This window comes from Dendrobates tinctorius, unplaced genomic scaffold, assembly GCF_039654945.1.
Source record: "Dendrobates tinctorius isolate UK_male_01 unplaced genomic scaffold, ASM3965494v1 ptg000098l, whole genome shotgun sequence".
Taxonomy (NCBI): domain Eukaryota; kingdom Metazoa; phylum Chordata; class Amphibia; order Anura; family Dendrobatidae; genus Dendrobates; species Dendrobates tinctorius.
Window position 1 is genome coordinate 14,195,504 of NW_027361766.1, and position 15,142 is coordinate 14,210,645.

Below are 15,142 nucleotides of genomic sequence, written 5' to 3' on the forward strand. Positions count from 1 at the left end.
TACTTGCAAACAGACTCTTTATTAAACAAACTAACTATGTCAGATGCAGGGTCGACTCCAGGTTTTCGTGGGCCCTGGGTGAAAGAGTCTCAGCTGGCCCCTTTAACACATACCACAATTCATAATGCACAGATACGGCAGAAAAATATAGGTATAGTACAATGCCAAAGCTTTCACTTACTTCATACAATATCAATAGCTCAGAAACCGGACAGTATAGTCCTCCATACAGTATTATGGGCAAAACATAGTAATCCATACAGTATAATGAGCCCCACATATTGCTCCTTACTAGAGTTGAGCGAAATGGATCGGTCATATTCAAAAGTCGGCGACTTTCGCTGAAGTTGGGTTTCATGAAACGAAACCCGACCATAGCGTGTGGTCGGCCACGAGGTCGGCGACCAGAGCGCCAAAGTCGCGTTTCAAAAGATGCTTCCGGCGCCCTTTTTCAGCCCATGATGGAGGATGCACACTATGGGCACCGCGATGACATAGGCATCGGTCACCACCATTTTTGAGTAGGGCATGCAAGTGATTGGCTGGCTTGGTGTGGCGTCACAGGGGCTATAAAAGGGCGTGAACGCCAACCGCCATCTTACTTCTGCCAATCTTAGCATTAGGGAGAGGTTGCTGGCTGCTGATTCAGAATAAGGGAGAGCGTTAGGCAGGGAAGAAGAACAAAAAAACTGCTTCTGCTGGTAGCGATTTCCACTTACAACACAACACTTTGAGTGCAGTGACAAGGGAGGCTCTATTTTTGAGCATCAGCTCTGTTGGTTATTAGGCTGCCTTATAAGGCTCCCTGATAGCTGCATTGCTGTTTGCACACTGCTGTGCAAACTGCTTTTTTAAAAGCAAAAATACTTTTCTTCCTCTTTTCTGCACAGTTACCAAGCGTTCATTTTTCCACCCTTTTGTGTGTGCAGCAGTCCTGCTTATTAGGCTGCCTGCGTCCATACTTGGACTGAGAGCATCATTGTCAGCGTCCTCAAATCTCTAGTGAGATCCAAATTCTCACCAATCCTATAGACACCCTACACCTTGTCATACACCATCCAATTTCAGTCTGTTACATTGAGGTGTAATCTCTCCTGGGCCAGAGACAATAGTTCTGCCTCCTCAAATCTATAGTGAGATTCAAAATCTCACCAATCCTATAGACACCCTCCACCTTGTCATACACCATCCAATTTCAGCCTGTTACATTGAGGTGTAATCTCTACTGGGCCTGAGACAATAGTTCAGCGTCCTCAAATCTATAATGAGATTCAAATTCTCACCAATCCTACAGACACCCTCCACCTTGTCATACACCATCCAATTTCAGCCTGATACATTGAGGTGTAATCTCTACTGGGCCTGAGACAATAGTTCAGCGTCCTCAAATCAATAGTGAGATTCAAATTCTACACCAATCCTATAGACACCCTCCACCTTGTCATACACCATCCAATTTCAGCCTGTTACATTGAGGTGTAATCTCTACTGGGCCTGAGACAATAGTTCTGCGTCCTCAAATCTATAATGAGATTAAAATTCTCACCAATAGTAGATACACCTTATACCTTGTTTTACAGTACCATATAGCTGGTGGTATTTTGGGTACATTTTCACAAAAATGAGGAAGTATGGTGGAAGACACCATGGAAGTGGGCCGGGGTTGCCAGCTGGTCCCGATGGTGGTGGTGGTGTTGGTGTTGCATCTGCTGGTAGTGGCAAAAGCACAATAGCACCTAAGGCAGGAGGTGTTGACCCTGCATCATCGTCTGGCTCCACAAGGCCTCGAAGGCTCTCTAATCTGGGAGTAGGTAAACCACTTTTACAGCAGCTGCTTCAGGAACAAGTTTTGACTTACATTGCTGACACAATCTCCAGCTCTCTCGACTCCTCTTCTGTAGTTTCAAAAAATAAAAGCACTGAGTCGTCAGTGGAGGATCCTGGTCAGGAGCAACACCTTTCCTTGTGTCCTTCACCCCTACCAAAAGTGAAGGATGTGGCAGGCCACACTACCGATTACTCCATGGAGTTCTTTTCACATACCATGCCTGGGTTAGCAAGTCAAATCGTGAATTGCCCAATCCAAGATGAATCTGACATGGAGTGCACTGATGCACAGCACTGATGCACAGCCACTGCGAGATTTTTCTGCTGGTACATTCACTCAGAGCACTACATTGTCCTCGCAGTGTACATGAGCCAGAATCAGACCCTCGCGAAACTCAGGTGCCCCTTCCCGCATACTATACCACCTTACACGATGACACAGAGGAAGGTGCACATGAAATTGAAGAGCAGGTGATGGATGACCCAGTTGTTGACCCAGATTATCATCCATTGGGGGAAGAGGGTGCCGCTGCCAATAGCTCAGAAGAGGAGGAGGAGGATCCGCAGCAGGCAACAACATCGCAACAGCTGTTATCTGGCATGACCTTAGCAGTCCAAAAACGTGTTACAAAAACCAAAAGAGTTGCAGGACAGCTTGGCCAGACGGTCAAATTAGCACAGCGTGCAAGGTCTCAAAATGTCTTCCATAGTAGGAAGATTGCAGTGTGGCACTTTTTTGAACAAAATCCTAATGATCAGGCAAAAGTTATCTGTAAGAAGTGTGCCAAGACCTTTAGCCGAGGGAAAAATCTGAGAAATTTGAATACCAGTTGCATGGTTAGACATTTAACCACCATGCACTTGCAAGCATGGACAGACTACTAAACCTCACGTACCACATGTGCACCTGCTCAGAATGAAGGTAGTCAGCAATGCTACATCGCTTCCCCCACGGTAAGCCCACCTGTTAGCACACCACCAGCAGCAAATGTTGAGGTGTTGTCGCAAGGCGAAAGCAGTCATGGAATCACATTTTTATTGCTATGAAAGACTGAATCTAGGCCATCAGCAACACCACCAACACCATCACCAACCCTTTCTCAGTCCGCCATGTCCACCGCTAGTTCCACCATAGGCAGCTCTCAAGTCCAGCTCACCCTACCAGAGACTCTGAGTAGGACAAGAAAGTACTCATCCTCTCATCCGCGTACACTGGCTTTGAACGCCCACGTTGCCAAACTAATCTCGTTAGAAATGATGCCCTACCGGTTGGTTGAAAGCAAAGCTTTCCATGAGCTCATGACCCAAGCAGTACCACGCTATGACCTACCCAGTCGGCCCTTCTTTTCGCGAAAAACCATCCCAGCCCTCCACGTGCATGTGAAAGACCGCATTCTCCATGCACTCAAGAAATCAGTGAGTGGAAAGGTGCACCTCACAACAGATGCATGGTCCAGTAGGCATGGCCAGGGCAGTTGCGAGTTCATCACTGCCCACAGAGTTAATGTGGTGGATGCAGGGTCCACAGGGGACAGCGGCGGTGGGACAGTGCTGCCTAGCCCACGGTATAGGAAACAGTTGGCTGTAGGCGTTCGACCCTCCTCCTCCTCCAGAAGCGAAAGCTCGTCCATAGAGCGCAGTCGCACGAGCACTCCATCCGCAGCTGCCAGTGTTGCACACTAGGTGTCCCACTATCGAACAGCTAGTGGTAAGCGTCAGCAGGGTGTGTTGAAGATGATGTGTTTAGGCAACAACAGACACACCGCTGAGGTACTGGCCGACTACTTGCAGCGACAAACTGAGTCATGGCTGGGCAGTCTACATCTTGAGGCAGGCAAGGTAGTGATAACGGCTGGAATTTTGTGGCAGCCATAGCCCTCTCAAAACACAGACACATACCTTGCCTGGCTCAAACCTTGAACCTGGTGGTGCAGTGCTTCCTCAATAATTATCTGGAGTTAACACCCCTGCTCCATAAGGTGCGAAGACTGTTCTCACACATCCGCCGGTCGCCCGTACACTCCAGTTATATGCAGAAACTGCAGCGATTGCTCCACCTTCCCAAGCACCGCCTAATTATCGACGTTGCAACAAGGTGGAACTCCACCCTGCACATGGTTCAGAGGCTGTGCGAACAGACGCAGGCTGTAATTCATTTGTGGGAGGATACACCGGCAGGCAGTTTGCAGGTAGACATGGAGTTGTCTGGTGAGCAGTGGTCAAAGCTGAAAGACCTCTGTAAAGTCCTCCAGTGGTTTGAGTAATGCACACAGCTGGCAAGCGCAGACGACGCCATCATAAGCATGAGCATCCCACTTATGCGTCTGCTCATGCAAACTTTGATGCACATTAAGGAGCAGGCGTCTGCAGCCGAGGAGGAAGAGGAGGAGGGAAGCCTTGATGACAGTCAGTCATTGTCTTTTCAGGGAAGTCTCGTGGACGAGGTGGAGGAAGAAGAGGAAGAGGAGGATGATGGGGCTGATTATTTTGGGGAGGAGGATGCCTCTCAGGGGGCAAGAAAAAATGTTTGCGTGGCAAGGTCAGGTACAGGGTTTGTGCTGGACTGGAGGGATGTTGATTTGCCAGAAAGTGCTCCTCCACCCAGCACTCGCAGTGCATCATTGACACCTGCAACATTGGCCCACATGCATGATTATGCCTTGCAGATACTAAAAAGGGACCCCCGCATTGCTAAAATGATGAATGATGACAACTACTGGTTCGCCAGCATCCTGGATCCACGCTATAAAGGCAAATTCCCAAACATCATGCCACAGGAGAACCTAGAGCTAATACTGGCTAACAACCAAGCAACTCTGGTAAACCGTTTGTTTGAGGCATTCCCAGCACACAGCGGCGGTGATGTTTTTCCAACGAGCCACAGGGGGCAACATGGAAGAGGTGTTCGTGGTGCACACAGCCGAAGTGGCGTTGGACACAGGGGTTTCATGACCATGTTGTGGACTGATTTTTCAAGTACCGCTCACACGACTAGTAATACTGCATCGATCGAAAGTGACAGGAGGCAGCAGTTGTCAACTATGGTAACAAACTACTTCTCCTCCCATATCGATGTTCTCCCTCATCGGTCATTCCCCTTTGACTATTGGGCCAGTAAACTTGACACCTGGCTTGAATTGGCACAATATGCCTTACAGGAGCTCGCTTTCCCTGTTGTTAGTGTGTTATCTGAACGAGTCTTCAGTGCTGCTGGATCAATCCTGACAGAAAAAAGGACCCGTCTGTTGACCCAAAATGTTGATGATCTCACCTTCATTAAAATGAACCATGCATGGGTTTCAAAGGATTTTCTCCCACCCTCCCCTGCTGACACGTAGATTGCCAGAAAAATGGCTTGCTTTTGTCCTCCTCTTCCACGGACTTCTCAAATTACTCTATTTGCAGCTGCGGAATGTCCAACATCAACATATGCCTTTTTTTCCACCTCCATAACTGGGCTGCCTCCCTCCACAGTGCGAGTGCCATTGCCCTGGACAGGCGGGTGAGCACACTCTTTGGCAACGGCACTGGCACAAGGTCCCTCATAGTAGAATCAAGTGTCTCTGATGATGGGGATGCACACCCGCCGTCAGACACACCGGCGTACTATGAGGGGCCCTGTGCCAGTACCGCCACCCACGAGTAGGCCCCCCCTGCTTGCTCAGGGCACCAGCACTTGCAATACTTACCTCTCCCTGCTCCATCACTGTGTAGTCTGGCCTGTTAAATACTTCACTGGGACTGCCAATGCAAATTTGGTGAAATGATAGATGATGGTTAAGACGTAGCTATGCCCTGTCCTGCTGGGCTCTATCTTCAGATAATCAATGGCTTCCATTTGTTATGGACGTCGACTCACAATGAGATGCAGTGGTGGTTTAACATCAGCTTTCGCGGTTTTCTGATTCACAGACGTGTGACATTCCTGCCCACATTTTTAAATGTGTCCTCTCATGCCAGTCCAATAGAATCGCCTACTGCCTGTGGCTTGTGTCTTTTGCACTCCAAAGTTACCTGACAGATCATGATAGGCAGTGAGGACAATGTCTACATCTGTCCCTGTGATCACAATTTGATGGAGATGAGTAACGGTGATCGGTTCCACGGTACTGCGATACAGCAAACCTTTCTTCACAAGAACTGTTTTCGCTGTCTCCACAGACAAAGTAACTGAGGGTTAGCATCGCCTCTGAGAATTCTCCCGGGAGTTTTTACCGTGATTAGTAATTCCAAAATTTCTGCAATCACTTGACTTTCCATCTGTACTTGTATCCATCTCGTTTCCTCTTGCGGAGAGTCTGGACTGTCTTACTGAGACTGAAATATATATGAAGATTGAAAAATACCCCAACAGTGTATACTGGTGTACGCTTCGAATAGATAACCCTTTTTCTACTTTTTAGATTTTTGTCTAATCCATACTGAGGCTGTGAGCGTCTTTGTCGGACTCCGGAAATATACACGCAGATTTTTAATGTTTAAACTATGCTATAAATACCTGCTATCCAGTGATACTGTACCCTTTCTCAACTTTGTACATTCACGTCAAATCCATACTGGGCCTGAGACCCTCTGAGTCTGCCTCCTGGTATATAGACATAGGTTTTTCAGGTGTACACTATGCTACATATATACCTGATATCCGGTGATACTGTACCCTTTCTCAACTTTGTACACTCACGTCAAATCCATACTGGGCCTAAGACCCTCTGAGTCTGCCTCCTGATATATAGACATAGGTTTGTCATGTGTAAACTATGCTACATATATACCTGTTATCGGGTGATACTGTACCCTTTCCTCAACTTTACAATCTTGTTGAATCCATACTGGGCCTGAGAACGTCTGAGTCTGCCTCCTGATTAGAGATGAGTGGTATTCGAGTCGACCTGTTGCTAAGTTAAAATTCCAGCTGTTTTGGGCGGTGTTCAAGCCGTTCGTCGAACTCGAACATTTTGCTTAAAATTCGGCTGTTCAAGGTTCTGTTCGAGAACGGTTCGTTTACCAAAAGCGTAACTTCATTTTCACATCAATAATGGTTTTCAATGTTAACAGACTGTTTCATGGCATAGTAGCGGTTTGTGGTAGCAAGCGGTGTAGTACACCTGTCAAGGAGCTACGCCGTGTGTGTTTCTAATTATTTTTTACGGCATCTTGTCCTGAAAATCCTTTTGGGCCTTGTAGCACTGTCTGCTACTCAGCAGTGGAGCCCACCAGTGAACCAAGCTATGCCACCTGTTTATGTAAGAACTGCGTGCTACTCAGCATAGGAGCCCAGCTGTTAAGCAAGCTACAGCACCTGTGGTTTGGAAACTTAATTTTTTCATTTTTTCTGGATGCCGGTTAGGCCTAATTTCGGAATTCCGGTTGACCTGCACTTACTGGGAAATCCTCGTTCGCGGGGAAGAATTGAAATCCCAGATCCCCATCACTAACAGGGTTCAGCTGGTTATCTGCACCTGTAAGCGACACCCGCTGGACCTTTCAGTGTAGTGCGCATGCAGCCCCGGACATGTAAGGGCATGACAGATCTGTTATTGATCGATCTCGCGTGCCAGAGCCTCGCGTGTCCCTCTAGTAAGCTTGACGCGTACCGCGGGGGCATGCCGGAGTCTCGTTCGTTAATGGAATTAAGCTGACAAATCGCTAGCACAACTAAAAACGGACATCCACCACCACCCACAGAATCAACAAAGCTTGCAATCTGTCAATCTTTTCTGTAGCTGGCATGGTTGAGGTTTCCCGGGTGGAGTCGAATTAAGCCACAGGCTCCACTCCTGGTGGTGCCCTTCTGGACATTCCTTTAAGGTTCAGCTTTGCAACCATACTGCCCCGGAAACCAAACACTTTGCCTTCATGGAAGCTGTTCGGAGGTTCATGGGAATAACTCCGCCTGATCAGCAGTTGGCCTAATTTATGGTGGGAAGTCCGACGGTATATGATCGTCTTCGATTTCAGATTTTTACTGTTTTTTGGTGTTTTACATTTTTATTCCAGCCTTTCTTGACTTCATAAGGGCATGACATGCCTATATCTGTGTCTCCTCCTCCTCCTTTTACTCCTCCACCTCTTTTCTATATGTAGTTGCCGTTTTCCACATGTTATTTTTGTATTCTGAGCATTTTGCCAGCTTTGGGACACCTTTTAAGGTGTTTTGTAATTGTTTTCTATGTGTTTGTATGTGTTTGTGTTTGCCTGCCATTGTTTTCAATGGTGCTCGACATTGTTCGTCGAACGTTCGACAAACATTCAACGAACTTGCCTCGTGCTCAACGAACCAAAACGAACTGGAACACTAGTGGGGTGGCTCAACACTACTCCTGAATATATAGACGTACATTTTTAATTTTTAAACTATGCTATATATACCTGGTATCTGGTGATACTGTACCCTTTCTGCCAGGAAGTCCTCCTCCACCCATCACTCTAAGTGTATCATTGACACCTGGAACATTGTTCCACATGTGTGATTATTTCTTGCGGATCTTCTTGTTATATTGTGGTGTGATCCATCCTGAGCATGTGACAGTCTGTGGGTTACTCCTGCAATTTAGATGTACATTTAAAAAATACCCTAACACTAGTGTATACAGCTCTACGCTTGTGATACATTACCCATTTACTGCTTTCTATAATCTGGTCTAATCCAAACTGACCAAGTGAGTTATTTTCTGACTGTGAAAATAAATACTGAGATTGACAACAATGCCCCCTACACTGTGTACAGCTGGACTCTTCAGATCCATTACCGTTTTACGGCTTTTTATATTGTGTTGTAATCCATACTGAGCCTGAGAGCGTCTGTGTCTGCCTCCTGAAATATCTACGGAGGTTTAGAATGTTATTTGTGTCTACTGAGCATTTTGTCTGCTTTGAGACACCTTTTAAGGTGTTTTGCATGTGTTTTCTATGTGTTTGTGTTTGCCTGCCATTGTTTTCAATGGGGTTCAACGGTGTTCGTCGAATATTCGACGAACATTCGACGAAATTGCCTCCTGTTCGACGAACCGAACTCGAACACTAGCGGGGTGGCTCAACACTACTCCTGATATATAGACGTACATTTTCAATGTTTAAACTATGCTATATATACCTGGTATCTGGTGATACTGTAGCCTTTCTGCCAGAAAGTCCTCCTCCACCCACCACTCTAAGTGTATCATTGACACCTGGAACATTGGCCCACATGTGTGATTATTTCTTGCGGATCTTCTTGCTATATTGTGGTGTGATCCATATTGAGCGTGTGAGAGTCTGTGGATTACTCCTGCAATTTATATGTAGATTTAAAAATTACCCCAACACTGTACACAGCTCTATGCTTGTGATACATTACCCATTTACTGGTTTTTATATTCTGGTCTAATCCAAACTGACCAAGTGAGAGTCTGTTTCTGACTCTGGAAATAAATACTGAGATTGACAATGACACCTACACTGTATACAGCTGTATGCTTCAGATCCATTACCGTTTTACGGCTTTTTATATTGTGTTGAAATCCATACTGAGCCTGGGAGCCTGTGTCTGCCTCCTGAAATATCTACGGAGATTTAGAATGTTTAAACTATACTATATATACCTGCTATCTGATGATACTGTACACTTTTTCTACTTTTTATATTCTTGTCTAATCTATACTGAGCCTGTGAGCGTCTCTGTGTGACTGATGGTATATATAAGGAGATTGACAATCATCCTTTGACTGTATAGAGCTGTACGCTTCTGATACAGTACCATATATCTGATGTTATTTTGGGTTCATGCTCTGCAACATTTTGAAGTTTGGTGGAAGAGGCCGCGGACGTGGGCGTTGGGGGGCCAGCTCGTGCTGATGGTGGTGGTGCATCTGCTGGTAGTGGCAAAAGCACAATAGCAGCTAAGGCAGGAGGTGTTGAGCCTGCGTCATGGTCTGGCTCCGGAACGCCTGGAAGGCTACCTTTTCTGGGAGTAGGTTAATCGCATTTAAAGCCGGAGCATCAGGAACTGGTTTTGGCTTACATTGCCGTAACTGACACCAGCAAATATGCCCTCCTCTTCAGAAGTTTCAAAAAATGCAAGCACTGAGTCGTCAAGTGCTGGCTCCTGGTCGGGAAGAACCCCTTTCCTTGTGTCCTTCGCCCCCACCAAAAGAGAATGATGCAGCAGGCCACACTTCACATTAGTCCATCTAGCTCTTTCTATCATACCATGCCTGGGTTATCAAGTCAAATCGTGAATTTCCCAGTCCAAGATGAATCTGACATGGAGTGTGGGTGGCCAGCCAGGGCAGTGGGGTTAATCGGTACCGGGCCGGTGTCTCAGAGGGATGTGTCACGTTGGTGGTGATGACTCATTCCGTGGCCCTGGGCGTCCATGCAAAGGGGTGAATAAAGCTTATAGGTGAATGATACGTGATACCACCTGTGGTTTCTGATCACATTTACCCGCGCTGCAGTGTCGCTTCTCTGGGACAGATGTTGTGGTGCAGCTAAGATGTAGAAGCCCTGCACAGGTAGGGCCGTAGTCACAGGGCAGATGAAAGAGTTGGTAGATGGTGTGCAGTGCAGGATGTAGCAGAGCCGTGCGCCAGGCGCTGGAGAAAGATGACAGACAGTTGTGCAGTTCCTTTACCTGTACTTGGTAAGTGCCGTCCAGGACCCAGAGTACAGATGGAGAAGGAGTTGGTCAGCCTGGAAGCAAATTTGGAATTCTCTCTGCAGATAGGTAGTGTGGCCTCCGTTCTAGCACTTATCTGAGGTACTCACAGTACTGAGTTCACTGAAGTTCCCCCTGTTGACTCTCTTTTGGAACTTTCTCGTATAGCAGGCAGCCATAGCCTTTTCCTTCTGGCTCACACACTTCGCTGCTGGGGCCTCCAAGCCTTAGTTGAGAACAGAGCATTTCCAGCTGCTACATCCTCCGGTTTCTGCTGCAGGACCGTCAGTGTCCCTACAAACTCGGAGACCGGAATCCCGACCATGCGCTCCAGCTAGGAGTGAGCCTTAACTCTGCTCATCCTCCAGCTCCCCTTCTCACATCAACACACTTCCCCTTCCCTTCACAGACTGCCCTAACTTACCTCCTCCTGACCACAGAGAGCAGCTCCTAAGCAGTCAGGTTCAGAGGTCTCCCTGCTGGCCTGGAGTGGGAACTGTGTTGTGTGTTGGTTTAACTGCTAGAGAGATCCTTCATTGCTCCCAAGCATGACATCACACTCCCTAGGAGTAAGGTAATGCCACTGTTGCGACCGTACTCCTCGGGGCGCCACAAGCGCACTGATGCCCAGCCACTGCTAGATGATTCTGCTGGTACATTGACCCAGACCACTACATTCCCCTCGCACTCTACACAGCCAGAATCTGACCCTGATGAAACTCAGGTTCCCTTCCCGCATACTATACCACCTTACACAGTGACAAAGAGGAAGGTCCAGATGAAAGTGCAGGTTCATTGAGCAGGTGGGGGGGCATACTCATGGGTGACGGCACTGGCACAGGGCCCCTCATAGTACGCAAAAGTGTCTCTGCCGGAGGAAGGGCCCACCCTGTGCCAGTGCCGTCGCCAACGAGTGGGCCCCCCTGCTTGCTCAGGATCACAGCACTTGCAAAGTTGAAATACTTACCTCTTCCTGCTCCACCGCCATGATGTCCTGACAGTGATATTCTATTCAGAGAGCACGATGACATCACGTCTGTACTCCCTCTGCCTAAACAGTCCAAGTGCAGTGAGATGGAAGATGGGGACGACGAGTAGTCCAGACTAGTACAGGGATTCCCTAGCGAGGAGACATATTTAATTGTTTTCAATGTTGGGACAGCTATTTTTGGGGAGAACTATACTCTGAAGAATGATATATGAGGCCCACCATACACTGGAGCATTCCAAAGGTGGACATCAGATACTGGAGCTGCATTTACAGGGCCCATTATGCACTGGAGCATTAGAAATGGGGCCCATTATATATGGAGCATTATTTGGGCCCAAAACACAGTGGAGCTTCATCCATGGGGACCGGCATATACTGTAGCATTATGTGGAGCTCATCATATACTGTTTCAAACATTATATGGGACCAATGATTCTGTATGGAGAAATATATGGGCCTCATTACTCTGTATAGCCCACTATGCGGTGGCCATAATACTGTATGGAGTAATATACTGTCCGTTTTTGGAGCTATTGAAGAATTTAAAATGGATATCAGTCATGAGATGTAAGAAGTGAAGTATTTTTCATTGTACTATGCCGCTATTTCTCTGCTATATCAGAGGATCATGAATTGTGGCATGTGTTAAAAGAGCCCAGTGACACTCTTTGGCCCAGGGCCCATGAAAATCTGGAGCCAGCCCTACCCCCCCACAACTTTAGTCAAATAACCCCCAGTTTTCAATGCCTAACTATTATAAAGTAATTTAAGGTTGACAAGCTTAAGTAATATGAATTGATGCTTTTGGCATTAAAATGGGCACTGTAGGTGTGTTTACTGTCCTCCACTCCCTGCCGACCTTGGTTCCCCATTGACTTGCATTGGGTTTCGTGTTTCAGTCGGCCTTCGACTTTTCACGATAATCAGACGATTTCGTTTGACCTGACTTTTGAGAAAGTCGGGTTTCATGAAACCCGACTCGACCCGACATTAGGCAAAGTCGCTCATCTCTACACCTTACAGAATAATGGACCCCATATAATGCTCCACACAGAATAATGAGCTCCATATATTGCTCCATACAGTATATGATGGGCACTGCATAATGCTATAAAAACCACAGAAAGAGGAAAAAATCCTCCAAAAAATTCAGGAAAAAAACAGACAGGCCTAAATGCATCTGCACTACAACAGGGTGCAGCGGACCCAAGTAAAATGGCAACTGCACAGGTGCAATAATAAAAAATGAGACAGCCAGCCTACTGTCAGGGATTGGCCATGTGGCACACAAGTGCAGAAAAAATAATCCGTATGTGGCAATGTTCACACAGGGAATGCAGGGCTTCTGGTTCACAGCCTCTTAGTAACACCATATAGGGGGGCTGCCCATTGCCAACTAAAATGCATCCCGTGTGAACAGAGGCCACAGTTTACAGAACCATTTGGACCCAACTGCACCCTGAAAAAAATATAAAGTGCACAAAACATATCAATATATGTAAGGTATTGGCCTTAATATGGAAGCTGGTGTAGGGAAGGTGACCTGACGGACGGACGGACGTGTCAGAATGGAGAAAGATAGGTATGCACAGTGTAGGTAGGTGTCAGTTATTATAGAGGGGAAACAGCTAGGAAAGTGTAGTGGACGTGCAGTACCTTGGGATGACCATTAGATGGCAGGGTGGAGTGTGAGCAAAGGACTTTACAGCAGCTTAGGGCTTTAGAAACCGTTGGTCATGGGGGGCGTGGTGACAGTTAGAGTGACAGTTTCAAGGAACCGGGAGAGTTATAAATTCTGAGGGAGGGTTCCAGAAGATTCCAGTCCCCAGGGGGAGCTCAGGTGACAGGAGGACCACGCCAGTCTGTGTGCCCTGAGGAGAATCCGACCAAGGGGACTGAGGAGAGGAAACGTCAGGGGGGTGGTCCTGACAGGAAAGGACCGCAGCAGAGACGAGGCTCTGGGTGGAGGACACCGTGTGTGTAACGACAAAACTGGCCAGTAAAGTGCTGATGGTGTACGGGCCTAAGGCGGCCACAGTAACTGAGCTGTCAGGATTGTCACAGTGTGAGACGGGACGGTACGTAGAAATACGTCCCTAGTGTAACGTACGGTGTTGAAGCGGCCCTGGACACGGAGGGCAGAGAGAGAGATATCGCGGTGTGCCGCGAGGACCGTCAGTCGGACGGTGAACAATAAACTTGGACCTGTTGCACCCAGAATCTGCCTCATCGTGGCTCTGTTATCATCTCTGCGCGGTAAGAAGTGGGACCACCCCCTATCACCCCCCCCAGCTCGGCACCCCACCACCGACACTACATTTGGCGTAGTCGGCAGGATCGCCGCCGCTAATACCTCATCTTCTGCGGCAGACCTGTCTGAAAGAATGGAAAAGGACTTGGACTACTCTGTTTGGATTACAATTACCTGTGGATTACAAATGACCTACCTGTGGAATACAAATGGGAAGCGCTGTGGCGGATCTGTGTGGCCAGCAGAGGATCCGGGGCAGTACCAGGTACTGTGCAGTATGGCGGTGTTGCTTCAGCGCAGAGGAGAGGTCCGGGTGTTTGCAGTCATGTTGAATGGACTGGGACCCCCTCCAACGTATCCCAAAAGGAAGCAGTATGTGCCTGGAGATCGACGCTTCCATATATTGGACCCTGACAGGAGGGTGGAGAGGCCTGCCGACACCTCACCTCACAGAGGGAGTGGCACAGAAGAAAAACTTGGCTGCGGCTGTCTGATGCCATTCTAGTGCTGCCCAACGGACGGTATGAGACTCTGCAGGTGTCGGGGCATTGGCCGCCTAGAGTGGCAGTGGCGGCAGGGGATGGAGCTGTGCCAGAAGTCGCCCTCAGAGCCACGGGAGAGCAGCGGGATGCTGAGCTGGGGAGCGGAGCCTGAGCGGAGTCAGCGAGAACGGCCGCCACCAATACCAGCAGAGGACTTCTCAGCGGAGCCCCCGAGTTTAAGGGAAAAACCCGCGGGACAGTGGAGCGAGGGACGGAGGCTGCGGGTGAAGCCGCGTATTGATGTGATGGAGGCCGCAGCGCCGGGGAAGGTGAGAGTACCCCCGGCACCACCAGTGCCTCCGCCAGCGGCCCTCATCATTCCGCCGCAGCACGCTGCCCCCTGCGCACCGGAATGCCTGGGTACATCGGGCCCAGTGGTGTATGCAGAGTTGTGTGAGGCCCCTGCTCAAGTCCCTGAGGTACCCCGCCTGGAGCCGCCAGTGCGGAAGTCATCCAAAGAAGACGCTGCTGCGTTCCCCCTGCTGATAGCAGCTGCGTCGTTGGAACCGGCCGTTACTCCGGCTCCATTGGAAGTAGTGGATGCGGCCTGTCCTGAGGCCGCGGTTATGCCGCTGCTGAAGTCGACTGCGGCCGACTTAGTGGGCCTTGTGATTCCAGCCTCCAAGGACCCGGTTGTCCCCATTTGCCACCTGGCCCCAGCGGCTGTTGAGCCGCAGGAATCATCGGCCGCCTCTGATCCACGTCCTTCCTCGGCTAAGTCCCGCCCACCGGACTCCAGGGCTCATGCCGGACCCTCTGTTTGGGTTGCAGGAGTTATAGAGAAGAAGAGGGCCAGGGGGCAGGAAGTCTGGAACCTGCTCCATGAGAGGGGAGAGGCTGGCATGGTGGCTGCACGACCTCCGGGACGGCTCGTTTATGCTATCTTGCAGAAAGGG